Below are 13,182 nucleotides of genomic sequence, written 5' to 3' on the forward strand. Positions count from 1 at the left end.
CTTGAAATTTGATCACCAAAGGTCTCCTTGGATTATATTGTTGCCTATGGAACTCCTAATTAAGCCTCGTCTGTCCTTGAACGACTCCAGTGGCTCCTTCCGCAGGATATCTTTTGCTTGCATACCTCATGAAGGCCCTCGTCGGGTAAGTCTGCCTTAATGACATATTATGTGTTGGAGCTTTTATGTCAATGAGTGATCGTATCGCCACTTTAAAGGACAACCGACGTCCCCGGACAAGTTGTGTCCATCATTTGTAAAATGGCTTCAAATGACTTCTACTGAGCGTATTTTACAAAAATTCCACCGCTTATAGCTATATTTTACATTTTAAGACTCACGCTGAATATTCCGGAAGTCTTGTTTTTGAGTTGGTGACGAGTCCGTACGTGACGTCACTGAAGGAACGCCCCTGATCGAAAAAAAGGACACATTTTAGCAGTCCTCACTGCGTCAATGCATTTTGATGCGCTTGTTTGGTCTGAAAACGTTGTGTTGCACCAAAAAGAGGCAGAAGAGGGCAACCGAGCTCCATGTAAGGAATTTATCAGCCTGTGGAGACGGGCTAATGCTTGAATCGATTGCAAACATGTATGCTTTCCTTGCCCAATTCGCAGCTCAATTTTTTTTGCAGATTTTGGACACTTGAAGTCATTTTTATTGGTGTTTTGCATTTGACTAAAAATATCATCCTGCGTGTTTTGGGTATTTTAGATGCTATAAAACGTTTTTCTGATGTCAGTTAGGATGCAAAAATGTGATGTCGGTTGTCCTTTAATGTACAATGTGTGCATTCGTTTGAGCTTGTTTGCCTATTGAAATCTATTGTACTCCTTCCAAATGGTGACATCTTTTGTTGATTGGACGAATTGTGCGATCCAATCCGTCCTCGGTAGTCTGAATAATGTCAACCTTTTTTCACACCGACTCTCACCTTGTCCATTCGTTGGTAATGAAAACTGTTGTCTTTTGTTTGCCTGTTGAATACGTGCCCCCCCCCCCCTCATTGCCTCCCCAGGGAACAAAGGCTTATAGTTCACATTCAACCTGTGAGGCAGATCAAGCGAGATAAAACCGGAGCATGTTTATGTGCATACATTTTTCAACATTAAACATATTGAAGCAAAGTTGTACTGAATAATTTTAAAACTGTAGTGAAATGACCGTGTAGCAAAATAATGGGTTCAAAGTTGGATTGGATTAGTTTTTATTAGTCTTGCAGCGGACACATTTGCATTTCACAGTCGCAAAGTGATGAAAGTAACAAGAAGTAGAAAAACAAAATACAGGACCTGCTGTAAAGGCAGCCACACTCGCTGCGCCATCTTGAAGTCAAATCAACAACAACTAAATAACTCAACACAAAAGACACACAGTCATTCAATCTTAAGCACTTTTTGCACCCTCTTTGTTGTATGAAGCATTTCTAGATGAAAGAAGAGATTATCAAAGCATCCTTTTCACCAGTGGATCAGGGACGTCACGGTGAAATGTGCACATCTACTCCAAGCTAAATGTTGCAAGCAAATACGAAGCTGCGCATGTAGCATCCATTGACAAAAAGAGATTGTCTCACATCTCCCGTCCCACGTAAATCCGCTTCAACTCCAAGCCGCGACAGTTCCACATACACATTTCAAGCAGACAAATCAGCCCATTTCCAACGGAGCTTGGGCGCCATCTTGTGCATTTTCTGCATTTTCTGGAACGCTACATTGTAGTCCAGACGCCTCAAAATGACGCGGAAGGACTTTTTTAATCGAAGGCAAACATTTATGCTTTCCTCTTCGGAACTCTTTGAATCATATTCATAACTGGATGAGTCACAAGAAAGCATCTTCTCCGAATCTGAAGCCATTGTTTTGATTCTAGAGCCAAGGTAAGACGTCCTGGCGTGACGTCGCAAACAAGGGGGCGGGACCTTCTGAAACTCGCCATTTCCGACGTCATTTTGAAGTACTTTTGGGAGACATTAACTCATTTTTATTTATGTTTTGCATTTGACTAAAAATATCATTCTGCGTGTTTTGAGTATTTTAGATGCTATAAAACGTTTTTCTGATGTCACTTAGGAAACAAAAAAAAACGGTATCGGTTGTCCTTTAAGGGGTGGTCAAAACAAGATAATTATACTTTCCGGTGTAGTACTTTTAGATCCCGGTTCGCCAAGTACAACAAATACTCTAAAATCTCCAATCGCCTTTTGCTGGAAATGATGATGCACTCTACTAGTGCAACTTGACAAAAGCGCTCTTTCTCGTGCGTCCTACTTGACAAACCCGTAAAATGAGGAGGGGGAAAAGTGGAAACTGGGGAGCCATTTGGGAGCCATAAGGGTCGAATCTTTTTAGTGAGCCGAGCCAAAAGAACCGGCTCTCTGAAAAGAGCCGCGATTCCCATCACTACTCGACAAGTAATTCGTTTTCACATCATTTTCCATGATTTTTGGTAGTTAGTTAATTTAAGCAACAAAAAAACAAACAAACAAACAAACAAACAAACTGAGGAGCCATTTGGGAGCCATAAGGGTCGAATCTTTTTAGTGAGCCGAGCCAAAAGAACCGGCTCTCTGAAAAGAGCCGCAATTCCCATCACTACTCGACAAGTAATTCGTTTTCACATCATTTTACATGATTTTTTTGTGTAGTTAGTTAATTTAAGCAACAAAAAAAAAAAAACAAACTGGGGAGCCATTTGGGAGCCATAAGGGCCAGATCTTTGTCGTGAGCCGAGCCAAAAGAACCGGCTCTCTGAAAAGAGCCGCAATTCCCATCACTACTCGACAAGTAATTCGTTTTCACATAATTTTACATGATTTTTGGTAGTTAGTTAATTTAAGCAACAACAAAAAAAACAAACAAACAAACTGACGAGCCATTTGGGAGCCATAAGGGCCGGATCTTTTTAGTGAGCCGAGCCAAAAGAACCGGCTCTCTGAAAAGAGCCGCAGTTCCCATCACTACTTGACAAGTAATTCGTTTTCACATCATTTTACATGATTTTTTTGTGTAGTTAGTTAATTTAAGCAACAAAAAACAAACAAACTGAGGAGCCATTTGGGAGCCAAAAGGGCCGGATCTTTGGCGTGAGCCGAGCTAAAGGAACCGGCTCTCTGAAAAGAGCCGCAATCCCCATGACTACTCGACAAGTAATTCCTTTTCACATAATTTTACATGATTTTTTTTGTAGTTAGTTAATTTAAGCAACAAAAAACACAAACAAACAAACTGAGGAGCCATTTGGGAGCCATAAGGGCCGGATCTTTGTCGTGAGCCGAGCCAAAAGAACCGTGTCTCTGAAAAGAGCCGCAATTCCCATCACTACTCGACAAGTAATTCGTTTTCACATAATTTTACATGATTTTTTTTTGTAGTTAGTTAATTTAAGCAACAAAAAAACAAACTGAGGAGCCATTTGGGAGCCATAAGGGCCAGATCTTTTTAGTGAGCCGAGCTAAAAGAACCGGCTCTCTGAAAAGAGCCGCAATTCCCATCACTACTCGACAACTTGACAAAAGCGCTCTTTCTCATGCGTCCTACTTGACAAACCCGTAAAATGAGGAGGGGGAAAAGTGTGTGGATTCGTCTCACCGTTCTGACCCACTTCAGAAACACCCACATCCACACACAGAACAGAGTGACAGGTTGGCCAACAATTCAACTCAGAAGATTCTTCCATTGTGACTCCTATAAGATCTTTCTTTCTTTCTCTTTTGAATGCATGGAATCAATCTAGCGCGCACGTGCACACGTGCACGTGCGCTCTCGTACGTACAGGAGACTCACTTCCTGCTATTGAAGCGGCCAGCGATCATTTAGACTTTGACGTGCATTGTGGAAAACTGAGCTCTTTTCTTCTCCTCTGCCTTTTCTCTCTTTCAACTGTCTGTCATTAATGTCCACAATCTCGCTGCTGCGGCGGCGGCGCCAGAGAAGAAGAAGAAGAAGAAGAAAGCCGTGAGCGAGGGATGAATTGATGGGATGGGAGGATAAGCACTCAGTGTCCTTTTCTTTCAAGATTTGTTATTGTACAGTACTGTCTCCCAGTCATTTTTTTGGGTGGGGTGGGGAGGGTTGCTCTTTCCGTCTGAAAGCTTGTCCACGTGCTCTTTTGTCCGGCCAAGCAATAAGGCATCCATTGAATGCAAGCTGAATGGACCTGCCATCCTTAGGGGCTGAGAGGCCTGACGACTCCTATTCTTTAGCCCCCCCCCCAATCTAATTGGAGCTGAAATGAAATGGAGGTTTCTTATGAAAATAGGCTTTGTTTGGCCCGCCAGGCTGGTAATTCATAAACAATAAGCGGGGAGCCTCTATTGTGCGGATAATAATATATTCATGCCGCTGGAGATGGGGAGAAGGCAAAGCGAAGAGTGTGGATATATAAGCAGGCGAAAAGCGGCGGTGACGGCGGCGGCGGCGGCACGGATGGAGGACACCGAATAAGGGGGGGGGGGGTGGAAATTGGTTGTGACGGATTGCTCATTAGAAGAAGAGGTGATGGGATATAACACGCACGAAAAAAAAAAAAAACCAGCAACGCGAGGTGGATAAAGTGTGCACAAAAAGAGTCCATTTGGAGTGAGCGGGTCAAGTGTTGGCGGCAATTGGAGGAAGGGGAGGTGCTCTGTCCGTTTGCCGGCTTACTATTTGCTGACCGCTCGCCGACTCCACGCGCACTTCCACTGGAGATTTGTTCCCCCTCCCTTAAACTCGGATGCGGATGGAAACGTCGAGGAATCTTTTATTTTCCTTCATTGAGGAGCTCATCATTTAAACTTTAGACTCTTTCAAAGTAAAAGTCGAAAGTCATGGTGAGTACTCCGTTTGATGTCTTTTTTTAAAATGAGCGTTCAAGTCAAACTTTATTTGTATTGATGGGAAAACAAACGTGTCATGTGTCACTTGTGTGTGTTTTGATTGTCAATCCCCTTCGACCCCATGCACGAGTCAAAACTGTCATTTTTCGTGTATTTTGCACAATAGTATTTACATTTTGTATAGACTGTTTAAAAGGACAAAGGTTTCGCGATTGTGTAACGTTTATAAAATAGTTTTCGCGTTTCTGACACTTTTTTTTCTTGGATTAGAGAGAAACATGCACGTTTTCTGGAGAAGTGACGGTGGTGTAATGTTGGGTTTCGCCTCTAGATGGCAGCATATATCAACATTTTTCTGATCTTCGGTTCGATTCACGTTCCATTCATTTACTTGCAGCAGAAATTCAATCTACCGGTAATCAAAATGCCTATTGTTCGATCTGTACGATTGTTTTAACTTGAAATAATACAACGATGTATTTATTGATTTACTAAGTGGAGCGGAAAATGGATGGATGGATGTATTTATTAATTTTCTATCTATCTATCTATCTATCTATCTATCTATCTATCTATCTATCTATCTATCTATCTATCTATCTATCTATCTATCTATCTATCTATCTATCTATCTATCTATCTATCTATCTATCTATCTATCTATCTATCTATCTATCTATCTATCTATCTCGCTCTGTCTGTCTTTTATTTTTATTTACTTATTTATTAGTTTATTAATTCATTGATGTATTCGTTCATTTATTTATTTATGTATATGCCTAATTATTTGTTTATTTATTTACATTTTTTATGGACTTATTGTATAAAATATCAGTCACAGTGGCTTCAACAAATGCAGTTAATCTTTTTTTAATGACAAAACGACCGATGACTTATATTTTAATGCTTTGTGACTACACTGAAAAGCAACAATGTCATCAAAAATGCGGTTAATCTTTTTTTTTTTTTTTAATGACAAAAGTACTGGTGACTTCTAATATTTTAATCATTTATGACTACAGTCAAAAGGATAAATGTCATACAAAAAAGTGTGTATTATCTCTGAATTGTACTGATTCCTACCACAAGATGGCAATGACACATAATGGAACGTTTGATTGTGCTTTGGAAGTGTGTGTTTGCGCGTGCGTGTTTGTGTGTGTGTGTGTTTATTTAACCTGCAGTCTTTCAGTGAAGCGTCAATGTGATTGGCAGCCGAGTGTTGTATGCACATCCTCCTTCCATCCGGGTCTTTGTTTGTGTTTATTTTGTGATGCAGCAAAGTGGCTGCTGGCGGTGTTGGTCACTACAAGTGGCTGGCACCGAGCGCCCACTAATCAGGCTGTGGGCAAACTTGGGTGGCGACGCTGCGATTGGGTTTGCTAGCTAAAGATTAGCCATGAATTATCCCCTAGAATTACGCCATTCCAGTTAGGCCTTGACCATGTGTGTGTGTGTGTGTGTGTGTGTGTGTGTGTGTGTGTGTGTGTGTGTGTGTGTGTGTGTGTGTGTGTGTGTGTGTGTGTGTGTGTGTGTGTGTGTGTGTGTGTGTGTGTGTGATGATTCTGGCAGCCTTAGTGCAGTGGATGTAATGGAGCATGTTAATCCACACCAAAGAGCCATTTTATTCACAAAGCTACAGATACTGTATTTTGTCATTCCGACATTTGTTTTAATAAGGCTATTTCGGTCAAATTGCTTTATCGACAGTCAATGTTGACAGTAAATAGATTTGTTGTGATATGGTGTGATTGCACAATAATGCCTGAGAAATTATTTTTGCTACGTAGCACTACATACAAAAGTCATTCTTCACTTCTTTTTATTGATCTAGCTATCCAGCTAGCTAGCTAGCTATTTGCTATCTATTTGCTATCTATTTGCGCTCTAGCTGGCCAGCTATTAGCTATCTAGCTGGCTATCTAGCTAGCTATCTAGCTAGCTATCTATTATCTAGATAGCTAGCTTTCTATCTATTTGAGTTGCTTCCGGGTTGAGTGAATGTTGGGTCGTTTGGCTGCTGCTGCTCACCCACAGAAAAACTTATCCTGTGACTGAAAAGTGACCTTGAGAGTTTTGAAAGGTGCTTAAAATGCAATTAATGTATTATTATTATTATTATTACTAATAATAGTAATAATATTATTTTATTACTATTATTTTATTATTACTATTATTTTATTGTTATTATTATTATTGTTGTTATTGTTATTATTATTATTTTATTTATCTATTATTATTGTTATTATTATTATTATTAGTAGTAGTAATTTGTTGTTGTTGTTACTATTATTATTTTATTATTACTATAATTTTATTATGACTATTATTGACTTGTTATTATTATTATTGTTATTATTTATTATGATTATGATGATGATGATTATTATTATTACTAATAATAGTAATAATACTATTATTTTATTACTATTATTTTATTATTACTATTATTTTATTGTTATTGTTGTTATTGTTATTATTGTAGTTTTTATTTATTATTATTTATGTATTATTATTACTATTATTATTACTAATAATACTAATAAGAATATTATTTTATTAGTACTATTTTTTATTGTTATTTTTGTTATTGCTATTATTATCATTATTATTATTATTTTATTTTTTATTTATTATTATTAGTAGTAGTAGCAGTAGTAGTAGTAGTAATTTGTTGTTGTTATTATTATTATTTTATTATTACTATTATTTATTATTGTTATTATTATTCATAGTAGTAGTATTACAAACCTTGCAACAAAACGATGTTTGCATTTTGATCTTTTCAACTTGACCCCCCGCTCAAAAGGTTAAATCCTTAGCACGGCAACAAATAATCATCATATATTTTGACCCCCAAAAAAATCAAACATCCACTAGGTTGACATGAAAACCAATGTTGCTATTGTGCCTTTATTTTCCTCCGACATTTGTTTGAAAAAGCGGCACGTTTTTTGGGAGCAATTTTCCAAGCGCGTCATTAAAGTGATTTCTCCCATGCTGTCAGCGTCTGGCTTGGAAATGGTGGCGACTGCCGAAGCTTCTTCAATAGCTGCCATCAGCCTCTCCACCATAAGTGTTCACTAAACAGGGTCACCGGATTGCCTCGCACAGCGATTTTTTTATTTTTTTTTCCAGACTGGGAACACAAATTATCCACTATATTTATCGGCCACCACCGCTAGCTGAATTTAGTTGTCCGATTCGTGCACACAAATGCTCGCGTACGATACTCACAATGCTTAGTCGATCGAAAGCTAGCAAACAAGTGCTGTTGTTTATCAGGCTCAATATGCTTTTGTGGCACACTTTGCTAGTCGGGAGTAGGAATCGCTTTGGCTGAGGTATGTTGCTGTTGCTATTTTATAAAATTCATGTTGACCAATCACTCATTAAAGGACAACCGAAACCATTTTGTTGTTTCCTAACTGACATCAGAAAAACATTTTATAGCATCTAAAATAGCCAAAACACGCAGGCTGATATTTTTAGTCAAATGCAAAACACCAATAAAAATGAGTTAAAGTGTCCCAAAACTACTTCAAAATGACCCCGGAAATAGCGAGTTTCAGAAAGTCCCGCCCCCTTGTTCGTGACGTCACTATTGGTCACACACTGCCTTGCTGGAGAATCAAAACAATGGCTTCAGATTGGGAGAAGATGCTTTCTTGTTACTCATCCAGTTATGAATATGATTCAAATAGTTCTGAAGAGGAAAGCATACATGTTTGCAATCGATTAAAGGAGTCCTTCCGTCTCATTTTGAAGCGTCTGAACTCCAATGTGATGTAATAATAATGTTACTAATAATAATACATTTCATTTCTAAGTGCCTTTCAAAACTCAAAGCCACTTTACAGTCACAGGATAAGTTTGTCTGTGGGTGAGCAGCGGCAGCCACACGCACCAGCGTTCACTCATTATTATTATTATTTCATTATTTTATTATTTTATTATTTTTATGTTATGATTTTATTTTATAATTTTATTTTATGATTTGATCATTTTATGATTTTATTCTTGCATTATTTTATGAGTTTATGATTTTATGATGATGATGATTATTATTATATTTAATTATTGAATAATTTTATGATTTTTTTCTGACTGTATGATTGAATAATTTTATCATTTTATTTTTTTAATCAACAAATCTTAATTTCGGAATCCATAATATTTTATGATTTTATTATTTTATAATTTTAAGATTTTATTTTATTTTTTTTATTTTATTATTATTATTATTATTATTATTATTATTATTATATTTAATTATTGAATAATTTTATGATTTTTCCGACTATGATTGCATAATTTTATGATTTTATTTTTTAATCAACAAATCTTAATTTCGGAATCCATAATATTTTAACATTTTATTATTGCATTATTTTATAATTTTATGATGTTATGAATTTATGAATTTACTAATTTATGATTGTATGACTTTATGAATTTACGAATGTATGATGTTATTATTATTATTATATTTAATGAATAATTTTATGATTTTTCCGACTATGATTGCATAATTTTATGATTTTATTTTTTAATCAACAAATCTTAATTTCGGAATCCATAATATTTTAAAATTTTATTATTGCATTATTTTATAATTTTATGATTTTATGAATTTACTAATTTATGATTGTATGACTTTATGAATTTACGAATGTATGATATTATTATTATTATATTTAATTATTGAATAATGTTATGATTTTTCTGACTGTATGATTGCATAATTTAATGATTTTATTTTTTAATCAACAAATCTTAATTTCGGAATCCACGTTGACTTTGAGTTCTCCGGTTCCATCACAGAGTTGTTGCAGATAAATGATGACTGATAATTATACTGTGAGACCACGTGGGGGCGAGCAAGGTGAAGCACAAGGCTAAGTGCTCTTTTTTTTGGGGGGGGGGGGGGGGGGGGGGGGGGGGGGGGGGGAGGACGGCCGCTGTACTTCCTGCGGGGCCTTGACCCCTGACCTGTCGTGTCGAGCAGGGAAGTGTAAATAAAAAGTGTGAGCAAGAGAAATGGGGGCGAAAAAGGCTGAAGCAGCATGTGAGGTTGCAAGGTGAGTGGCGTAAGAGCCGAGAAAAAAAAAGAAAAGACTTGGGGGGGGGGGGGGGGGGGGAGTATTTGCTTCTGGCTGATGGTGAACAATTGGACACACGAGGAGGCACGCACACACCCTTGAACCGCAAACTAAAATGGACACACACACACACACACACACTTAGCGCAACAGTCCCAGCAGGCTATGAACTTCAATGCAGCTGTTTCCATGGCGATATGCCGAGTTTTTGACCCCCCGACTCCATTTTTCCTGCCGTTTGGGCTATTGAAAGAGATGATTGACAAGTGTCCAAATGTCAGACGACCCAGGCTGGCCACACAGATGGGGGGGCTGACAGATAGGGGGCAATTGGGTGGGGGTGAGGGGGGGGGTAGGTTATTTCATGCTACCTTTCATTCACACGGATGGCTGTGTGTGTGTGTGTGTGTGTGTGTGTGTGTGTGTGTGTGTTTCTGTGCAAGTAATGACAAGATTAGGTATTCCTGTCCAATTCAATGAGATCCAGTACAACAAATGCCTTGACAAAGTGTCCTTGAGAGCTTTGAAAATGTATTATTGTTATTATTATTATTATTATTATTATATGTAAGGCTCACCTTTGCTCAACATGTTCACCTTGGTACAATATGTATTTAATCATATTGCATGATCAATTTATTGTGCCCATGACAATATTTCCGAGACTATGGAAGTACATTGTAATCAGTCCATTTTCTATATATATATATATTTTTTTTTGCATCATGATTTTTTCAATTTTCAGATGATTTCCCAAATGTGTCTATTTATTTATTTTTATAATTTATGTTTTTGTAATTTTTATTTGTATTTCTATTTTTTTTATTTTCATTTATATTTATTTTAATGAGTTTATTTTTTATGTATTATCATTTTATTTATTATCTTTATTATTTTATATTTTATATATATATATATATATATATATATATATATATATATATATATATATATATATATATATATATATATATATATTTTTAAAGATTTTTTTTTTTTTTGACGTAAGAATATGGCTAAAATATTATCCAATCATATTAATTTTAGATAATAACTCCATTTTATATATTTTTTTCTGCATTGTGCATATTTTAATTTTCAGGTAATTTTCTCAAATGTATCTAACGGTATTTTTTGTTTAATTTACATATTTGAATTTATATTGATTTATTTGTTTATTTTTACTTAAATTCATGTGAGTTTTAACGCCGTGTGCCTTTGGGTGACTTAACTTCCCAGCACCAGTATGCTAAGTCGACCATTGCTACGTGTGGCTAAGGGTAACGATGTTTCAACGGTCTCAGGCAATAGAAGAGGTTAAAAAACTTCTGTTGATTTCGATTAATGAAAAGCAGCTATCAGGGGACCGTGTGAGTGAGGGTATTATCACAGAGGCAACTTTACTCAGATATCAAGAGGCATTGTCATCAAAGACCATCACAAAGGTCAATAAAACGACTTTATTATACAGTACAGTTTATTTCTTTAATTACAATACAATAACACATTTATTATACATAAAACAAGGTATATTTTGTGTAGTTTTAAGATAATTAAAAAGTAGGAAATTATGTTTTATGGGGACCTGGGAACGGATTATTCTCATTTTAATGGTTTCCTATGAGAAATTAATTTTTGGGATACACACTTTTCGCCTTACACGCTCTGTCTGGGAACCAATTAAGTTCGTAAGCCAAGGTATCACTGTAGATGAATACCTTTCGTTCTTGTCTTGGATCTCATGAGATTGTGCCAATGTTGTAATTGCTTGCACACACACACAAGCACACAAAAGAGGCTTCCAAATGAAGGCCTTTTGTTGAGCCGACAGGGTCATATATATTTGCCGTGAGCTGATAACACATTCAACGCAAATCTGCCTGTATTTTTTAGCACATCTCGTGCCGTTTTTTTGGGGGGTTTGTTTAGTGTGTTCCCGACCGACTCCATGTGAATGAATCCAATTATAAAACGCATTAAATCCTGCGTGAATGAATATTATCATAAGGCTTGTTTTTAATGTTTTTAAAATTACAAAAAAAAAAACCTCACCTGGGCTTTGAACACTCTCTCTTTCTCTCCGTCACTCGTCCTCTCGCTGTGCCATTGTGTGAGAGCTTGAAGGGATCGTTTTTATCTTGATCACCCACAGCAACACATTAACCTCTCCTCTCTTATCGCTACATTGGTCATTAGTGGCAAAACCCTCAACGTCCTATTGACAAGGGGCCACACAAACTCCATGCTGTCAGTGTGTGTGTGTGTGTGTGTGTGTGTGTGTGTGTGTGTGTGTGTGTGTGTGTGTGTGTGTGTGTGTGTGTGTGTGTGTGTGTGTGTGTGTGTGTGTGTGTGTGTGTGTGTGTGTGTGTGTGCGTGCGTGTGTGTGTGTGTGTGTGTGTGTATGCGTGTGTGTTTGTCTGACGAGTCTTGTGCGAATGGAATGATCCATTGTAGGTGCTTTCTCTGCGATAATTTTACCTAGTTCCTCATCAATTGTATTCTGTTTAGCTGGTTTGATAGCTTTTTGCATCAAGTGTACAGATGGCTTTTTATTTGTGGCGCTTGATTGATGGGAATTTTAACCTTGCAGTCTACACTCTGTCTTTGAACAAAGTTAATAAATAAATAAATATTCTACCTAGGTGACCATGTTGAGCAAAAGTGAGCCTTATAATAATGATAATAATATGTGTGTGAGTGCATGTGTTTGTCTGACTAGTCTTGTGCGGACCACTAACATTTTATACCATACGTAGTGAGGACATTTTTGACAAGTGAGGACCTTTTGGCCGGTCCTCACACATTTTTCATTCTAGAGGGTCTATATATGCATCTGTTAAAGTTTCGGAGAGGTCCTCACAAATTCACCCAAAATGATTTTTTTGTGTGTCTTTTCATGTCACTTGGATACACACACGTTTTACTGACTGTGTGTGTTTATGTGTGTGTGTTCGTGATGAAAAAGTTCATACTACAAAAAGTAAAGCGATATTTGAACCAAATTTACCACAGCGGTGAGGACTTTGGATGTACCCATTCAGAGACCTCACTCTTGCTGTTATTTCAGTTTCAAGTCCATTTTTTATTTCTTTGTTTTTAAAGAAGTTAAAGTGGGAAATGGGGTGACATTTAGTCTTCAAATGTAACACTAGTTCTCTAAACCTATCAGCAACGGTGGTCCTCACTCCTTATCTGGAGTTATCCGGATCTCACAAAACCATTGAAACAGGAATTCGTGTGTGCGTGTGTGTGTGTGTGTGT

General features: G+C 37.1%; 1 long non-coding RNA gene across 1 annotated transcript in view; it reads left to right on the top strand.

Annotated features, from left to right (window-relative positions):
* The first annotated feature begins 4,488 nt into the window (after window positions 1–4,488).
* The window catches only part of LOC148894942 (uncharacterized), a 107,915-nt gene continuing 99,221 nt past the window's right edge, over window positions 4,489–13,182 (top strand). The window contains exon 1 of the long non-coding RNA XR_016115882.1: window positions 4,489–4,813. This is a non-coding gene — a long non-coding RNA (uncharacterized LOC148894942). The remainder of the gene's footprint in view (window positions 4,814–13,182) is intronic.

The sequence above is a fragment of the Hippocampus bargibanti genome, linkage group LG08 (assembly GCF_051943395.1).
Source record: "Hippocampus bargibanti isolate YZ-2025 linkage group LG08, ASM5194339v1, whole genome shotgun sequence".
Taxonomy (NCBI): Eukaryota; Metazoa; Chordata; class Actinopteri; order Syngnathiformes; family Syngnathidae; genus Hippocampus; species Hippocampus bargibanti.